General features: G+C 36.7%; 1 long non-coding RNA gene across 1 annotated transcript; it reads left to right on the top strand.

Annotated features, from left to right (window-relative positions):
• The first annotated feature begins 3,910 nt into the window (after positions 1–3,910).
• LOC123539192 (uncharacterized) lies at positions 3,911–6,801 on the top strand. The gene is made up of 3 exons (XR_006683935.2): positions 3,911–4,632; positions 5,213–5,329; positions 6,017–6,801. It is a non-coding gene; the product is annotated as an uncharacterized LOC123539192 (long non-coding RNA).
• The last annotated feature ends 234 nt before the right edge of the window (positions 6,802–7,035 follow it).

The following is a 7,035-nucleotide window of genomic DNA, read 5'->3' on the forward strand; positions in this document are numbered from 1 at the left end:
GTTTGTGTAGTGGGGTATATATACCGAGTGTAACTTGTTTTTCACCATCTAGAGAAGACTATTTGGCAGTACACATTTATTTCTCATGTAAGATTATGTCACGCGAAGAATACCCGCCTCAAGACGACCAAGACACTTCACAGCGAGAGCAAAGGGAGAGGCCTTTGAAAGACCAAGTCGTAGATGAATTGAAAGACTTTTTCGACACCAAATTGAGGGAGCTGAAACGAGACTTCCATGCGGACTCCGAGTGGGTGGCAGAATCTACACGCAAAAAAGTAAGATTTGACAATAATATTCATTTGAAGAACGTGGCTAATAGGAAGCAGTTTATGTTCAATAACGAAATTGCTGACGTAATTGATAACATTGAGAAGGCTGTCAGTCTGAGAGATAGTTCCAAGGCTAGAGAATTTATCGCTGAAGCTAGAGCTAAGATAAAGCACCGTAACAAAATTATACGCATTGCTGATAGTTCGCCGGCCGGGTGGGCGACAATTCAAGAGTATGAAATGTATGACGTGGCCAGTGATTCTGACGACGACCGCCGAATCAGAAAGGCGGAGGAGAGGGCTAGAGCCAAGATTGAGAAATCAAATATGGCTTCTGATAATAAGTACGATAACCCTTCTAGTGCTAGTTATTTTCAGCAGCAGCCCTTTCGTGCTTATAGACGCGGAACAGGACGACCTCCCATGGCGGGAAGATTCGAGTCTATAAAACCCATCGTCTGCTACAAGTGTGGCATCGCTGGACACGTGGCTTCCGGATGTGCCTACGACTTCAACGGCAGCACGAGACACGTGGCAGGAGACACCGGAAGTACTCCAGCAACGGTCGGGAGTGGTACAGAGTCCAAAATGTCAGACCCTTCCTACAAACAACAATGAAGGTACTGTTTTTTCTAGCACTGACGTCAATTATCGACAATTTTTGAATGACAATTTCATCGATTTTCAATGCATTGACTCACAGATTAGATTTTGTGAATATTCAGAAAGTTTGGTGAATGTAACAGCTGGTTCGGTCAAAGGTAGACTAAAGAAAAATTTTGATTATTGGAAAAATGTTTTAGATCCAAGTCAAGAAGTACTTTCTGTTATAGAGCACGGCTATGTAATTCCTTTTGTAAATGAACCACCTATGTATTTGATGAAAAATAACAAATCGGCTTTAAGAGAAAAAGATTTTGTAGATAAAGCATTATCTGATTTGCTAGAAAAAAGATGCATTTATGAGGTACCTTTTGTGCCGCACAATGTGAGCCCATTATCTGTGGCTACAAATTCATCTGGTAAAAAACGTCTTATTTTAGATTTAAGTGTTTTAAACCTGTACGTTAAAAAAGAAAGGGTTAAGTTTGAGGATTATAAGGTTGCGAAGGAGTTTCTCGTACCTCATGGGTATATGTATAAGTACGACTTGACCAGTGGTTATCACCACATCGATATAATAGCCAATCAGCATACTTATCTTGGATTCTCTTGGCCCGTTAACGGTAGAACACGTTATATGGTTTTTTCAGTGCTACCTTTTGGACTTTCCAGTGCCCCTAGATGTTTTGTAAGACTTTGCGGCCTTAAGTGAAGTTCTGGCGTTCCCATGGTTTAAGAACACTCCTTTTTCTCGATGATGGTTTCGGGATTAATGCCTCTTTTGAATTAACGCTTAGAGACTCGAACTTTGTTCAGCAAACACACTTGATAATGCAGGTTTTGTTATAAACATTGAAAAATCCATTTTCATACCTACCCAGATTCTAGAATGGCTAGGATACATTTGGAATCTGCAGTCCGGCTGTTTTATTATACCTGATAGGCGCAGGGATAGTGCTATAGACTGTTTAAAAGATATTTTTTCAAAATATCCTACAGTTACACCAAGGCATTTGGCTAAGTTTGCAGGAAAAGTTTTATCAATGGCTCCTGTTTTAGGCAATGTGTGTTTTCTTAAAACTAAGAGTTTTTATAGAATCATAGAATCGCGTTGTCACTGGGATTCTGCTTTGAACATTTCACAATGTTTACATTGCTTACATTTCTGGGATCGAGTACTCTCGGGTGTATTAAGCAAGCCACTTTTTACCGAGGTTTTACCGGCCAAGGCAGTGTATTCGGATGCTTCGGCTTCCGCAGGGGCAGGTTATATTGAATGCGACCATTCTATAGCACACAGACCCTGGAATTTTTTTGAACAAGCTCAGAGCTCGACTTTTAGGGAGATGTTAGCTATCAATTACTGTTTACTTAGCTTTTCGTCTAAATTAGCAGGTAGAAGAGTATTGTGGCATACAGATAGCAAAAACTGTGTTTCTATAATAGAAAAGGGTAGTATGAATAGTAATTTACATGATATGGCGGAAAACATATTTACTATTTGTGCAAGAAATTGTATTTCTCTAGAAATGAAATGGATTAGCAGAGATTTGAATTTAGAGGCTGACAGGTATAGTAGAATTGTTGATCTTGATGACTACGGGGTTAGCGCAGAATTTTTTGACTTTTTAGAAAGCATGTATGGACCGCACGATATAGATAGGTTTGCAAACGAATACAATTGCAAAGTTTCTCGTTATAATTCCTTATTTTGGACACCTAGTACAGAGGCTGTCGATGCCTTTACTCAAGATTGGGGAAATGATAACAATTGGTGTGTTCCACCGGTCTCATTAGCCCCACGGGCTTTAAATCATATATTCTGTTGCAAGGGTACTGGGACGTTTGTGTTACCTTTTTGGCCGTCTAGTCCATTTTTTTCCACTTATTTTTGGAGAAAATTCTATTTTGAAGCCTTATATACAGGACATTCTACTTTTTCACGAGCCTTCCAGAATTTATGTTCAGGGAAACAATAAGGAGTCTATATTCGGTTCCTCCAGCTTCAATAGTAAAGTCGTTGTTGTACGAATTGTATTTATGGAGAATCGTTTTGAATTTAATGTTTAAGAAACATTAATATACGAGCGAGGTGCTCAAGCGTAGAATGTTTTTTGTTACATGTATTTATTAATTATACCAAGCATAGTATATTGTTGTCACTGAATTTTGATGTCCGGGCATATTGAAGTATTAATATTTTTCTACGACATTTATATAATATTTATACATTAAGCAATGTGACATTAATTTAATTAAAGTTTTATCCATATCGCTTTATTTCGGCAACATAAAATAGCGATCTGATGAGTGGATAGAATTTTAACGGATTACAGTGCATTACTTGAGACTTCTACTTTATGTGATAAGTTTAAATCATTTAAATTTATTGTTTTTCGACAGATATGTTTAGTACATCTAGATGGGTTGATCTGCGTCAACAATGTGTTTCCTTAAATAGACCAGAGCTCTTCTCAGAAGTGAAGAATGTTGTGTTGGCCAGCAAAGAGAAGTCTACATTAAATAACTATTCCAGATATTTCAAAAAGTTTACTGATTGGTGTTCAGTAAGTAAGACAAATCATTTACCAGCTAAACCTTCTACTGTAGCGCTTTATTTAGTTTCTAAGATTCAGTCTGATTCGAAATGTGGTAAATCCAAATTAAATCAGATATTTTATGCTATAAGCTGGGCGCATGACACTGCCAGTGTTTTTAATCCTTGCAAAGACAATTGGCTTCATTTATGTTTGAACGGATGTATCAGAATTGTGGCAAAGCCGGTAGTTAAAAAAGAACCGATTACTTCGCATATTGTTCGGCAGTTAGTCCAACGTTTCGCTTCTGAGAACTGTCCTTTGGGCGATTTAAGAATTATAACTCTGTTCGTTCTAGCTTTCGCAGGATTCTTTAGGATTAATGAAGTATTAAATCTTAAAAGATCTGATTTTACATTCTTTGATGCTTACTGTTGCATCTTCCTTGAAAAATCCAAAACTGATGTCTTAAGGCAAGGCAACGAAGTTTTAATAGCTAGAACGGGTAAAGTTACATGTCCAGTTTGTCTTGTAGAAAGATATTTTCGTGTGGCAGATATTAGTGATGACTCCGATGAATACATTTTCAGGGCTGTGACTTTTAATAAGAGAACTGGTAAATATATGTTGAGAAATAATAATAAGCATTTATGTTACACCACAGTAAGTGATTTATTTAAGGAAAAATTGACAGTGTTGGGTCTTAATGCTAGTGCTTACGGACTTCATTCGTTCAGGTCAGGAGCAGCTTCGATTAGTGCGAACAATAATACTTGTGAAAGACTGTGGCAGAAAGCTGGAAGATGGAGATCAGTTTCCGCTCGTGACGGTTATGTGCAAGACTCGCTAGAAGCCCGTTTGTCGGTGTCTTTATTTAGATTTGTAAAATTGAAGGACAGTAAAGACATTTGAAAAGGTGTTGAAATGTTTAAATGTACATCGTAATAGGAAGTTTGTTTAGTTAAGACAGGTATAGAATTTAAATTGATTAAATTGTTTATTGCATTAGCGATTTTTGTTTATATACAGATTCATGGTAGAGAAAAGAGCTGTTTGCAGAAAATAAGTTATGTTGAGTTTTCAGAATGTTTCTCAGTACAGAAGTTAGCGGAGGAGTCAAAATTCTGTATTTAATATTGGAGTTTCCAGCATTTAGCTTGGATGCGGCATTCCAGACTTGGATAGCTTTCCAAAATATCATTTTCGCTATTTCGAATAAAGTAAGTTTATTTTAAACTATTTATCGTTAAGATTGGTATTTATTGTAATTAATGTTTTGTATTGGATCCACGATTCAGTGATCGTCAAGTTAAGAATAATGCTGATTGGTTTGCAGTAATTAGATTATGTTTAGTTTTCTTTCGCGTGACTTACAGCTTATTTATTTAAGAATTGTTTTATTTGAGATTTATTCAGATAATAGTTGTTACAAATATTGATACCATTTAAGTTTAGAAGTTTAATCATGAAATATGCGAGAGATATAAACTGTTGATCTTGTATGTTATTTGATGTTTGTTGAGATATCAGACAAGTGTCGTTAGACAGGTCTGTATGTGTCGAGATATCGGACAAGTGCCGTTTGGCAGGTCTGAATGTGTTGAGATATCAGACAAGTGCCGTTTGGCAAGTCTGGATGTGTTGAGATATCAGACAAGTGTCGTTTGACAGGTCTGAATGTGTTGAGATATCAGACAAGTGTCGTTTGGCAAGTCTGGATATGTTGAGATATCAGGAATGTGCTGTCGGTAGAGATGTACACGTGTATTCGAAATCTAATTTAAATGTTTTGAGTTTCAGGCGATCGCGATGTATCCATGGATGATAGAATAACGGGGTTTGGTGCTCTCTCTAACATTAAGGGATAATAGATATGATGAAAACTGCTTGTTGTTGATAGGTATCAGCCGTTACTAAGTAAGTATCAGTATATATAATTATATATCTATTTTCTTGCTGAACTTAAACTATTTGGTCGATTGTGATTCTTTTGTATGTATATCATCGTACTAACGGAGTTCGTTCAGATTAGTTTTCATTTATAATTGTAGTAATGTTAATATTCGAGCGATATAAACTGTTAATTTTGTATGTTAATTGATGTTTGTTGAGATATTAGACATGTGCCCTTTGGCAAGTTTGTATGTGTTGAGATATCAGACAAGTGTCGTTTGACAAGTCTGGATGTGATGAGATATCAGACAAGTGCCGTTTGGCAAGTCTGAAAGTGTTGAGATATCAGACATGTGTCGTTTGACAAGTCTGGATGTGACGAGATATCAGACAAGTGCCGTTTGGCAAGTCTGAAAGTGTTGAGATATCAGACATGTGTCGTTTGACAAGTCTGGATGTGTTGAGATATCAGACAAGTGTCGTTTGACAAGTCTGAAAGTGTTGAGACATCAGACAAGCGCCGTTTGACAGTCTGAATGTGATGAGATATCAGACATGTGTCGTTTGACAAATCTGGATGTGTTGATATCAGGCAAGTGCCGTTTGACAACTCCGAATGTGTTGAGATATCGGGAATGTGCCGTCCGGTAGAGATGTGCACGTGTTTGAATTAAGGATTGTTGTAACTCATTTAAATGTTTCGAGTTTCAGGCGATCACGATGTATCCATAGACGATAGAATGACGGGGTTTAGTGTTCTCTCAAGCATCAAGGGATAATACATATGAAGAAAGCTGCTTGTTGTTTATAGGTATCAGCCGTTATTAAGACAGTAGAGTAGCCGATCTTTTCAGAAGTTCATTTCGAGGATTTTATGAGGAGTTCATGACTTGTTTGATTAGAATCAATCTACAGAGCTGCTGATTGAAGGTAAAATGTATCAAACAGGTTATATTTTCTCTCTCTTTGTTTTGTCTAGATATATACTGCCAAATATGATTCTCGTTCCTAAATGGTTTGTGTTTGTTGTCTTTTATCCAGTAATGAGAGTTTAGAGAATAATTGATTTACTCTCAACAGAAGGAGAGAGTAAATAAAATTATTCTCGTTACGAAAATGACTGGGTTTACGGTATTGGTTTTAGTTCAGTAACTTGCTCGTGTATTTCATGCGTTTGTGTAGTGGGGTATATATACCGAGTGTAACTTGTTTTTCACCATCTAGAGAAGACTATTTGGCAGTACACATTTATTTCTCATGCCCACCCTTCCCTCCCTGGAATCGGTTTTTAAACTTTAAATTTCAATTGTGAAATAATTTTAAGTAGATATCTATACGCAGTCGAAGAAAATGGGACAGTATTTTAATATATATTTTTTAAGGAAGATGTTTGTATGAATGTGTATAATGTTTTATATATGATAATAGCTTACTTTTCTTTAGGTTTTCTCAAATCAAGGGAGTACTCTGAATAGAGCGCGATTCACAGTTTATAAATATGTTTGAAGTGAACTCCATTTAAATATAGTCTTTTTTGTAGGTTCCTTGTCCTAGCGGATTGACAGAAATATTGTACGCAACACTTGATTAAATGTATAATCGAACATAGTTATTCAAGTCCTTTTAGCTTTTCAGATTTATCCATCGGATAAGATACAGACCAATACAGACCATACAAGTCAATACAGACAGTCAAGCAAGAGAAGAGGAGAGGTCCGGGCTCGATGTCC

This window comes from Mercenaria mercenaria, chromosome 6 (genome assembly GCF_021730395.1).
Source record: "Mercenaria mercenaria strain notata chromosome 6, MADL_Memer_1, whole genome shotgun sequence".
Taxonomy (NCBI): Eukaryota; Metazoa; Mollusca; class Bivalvia; order Venerida; family Veneridae; genus Mercenaria; species Mercenaria mercenaria.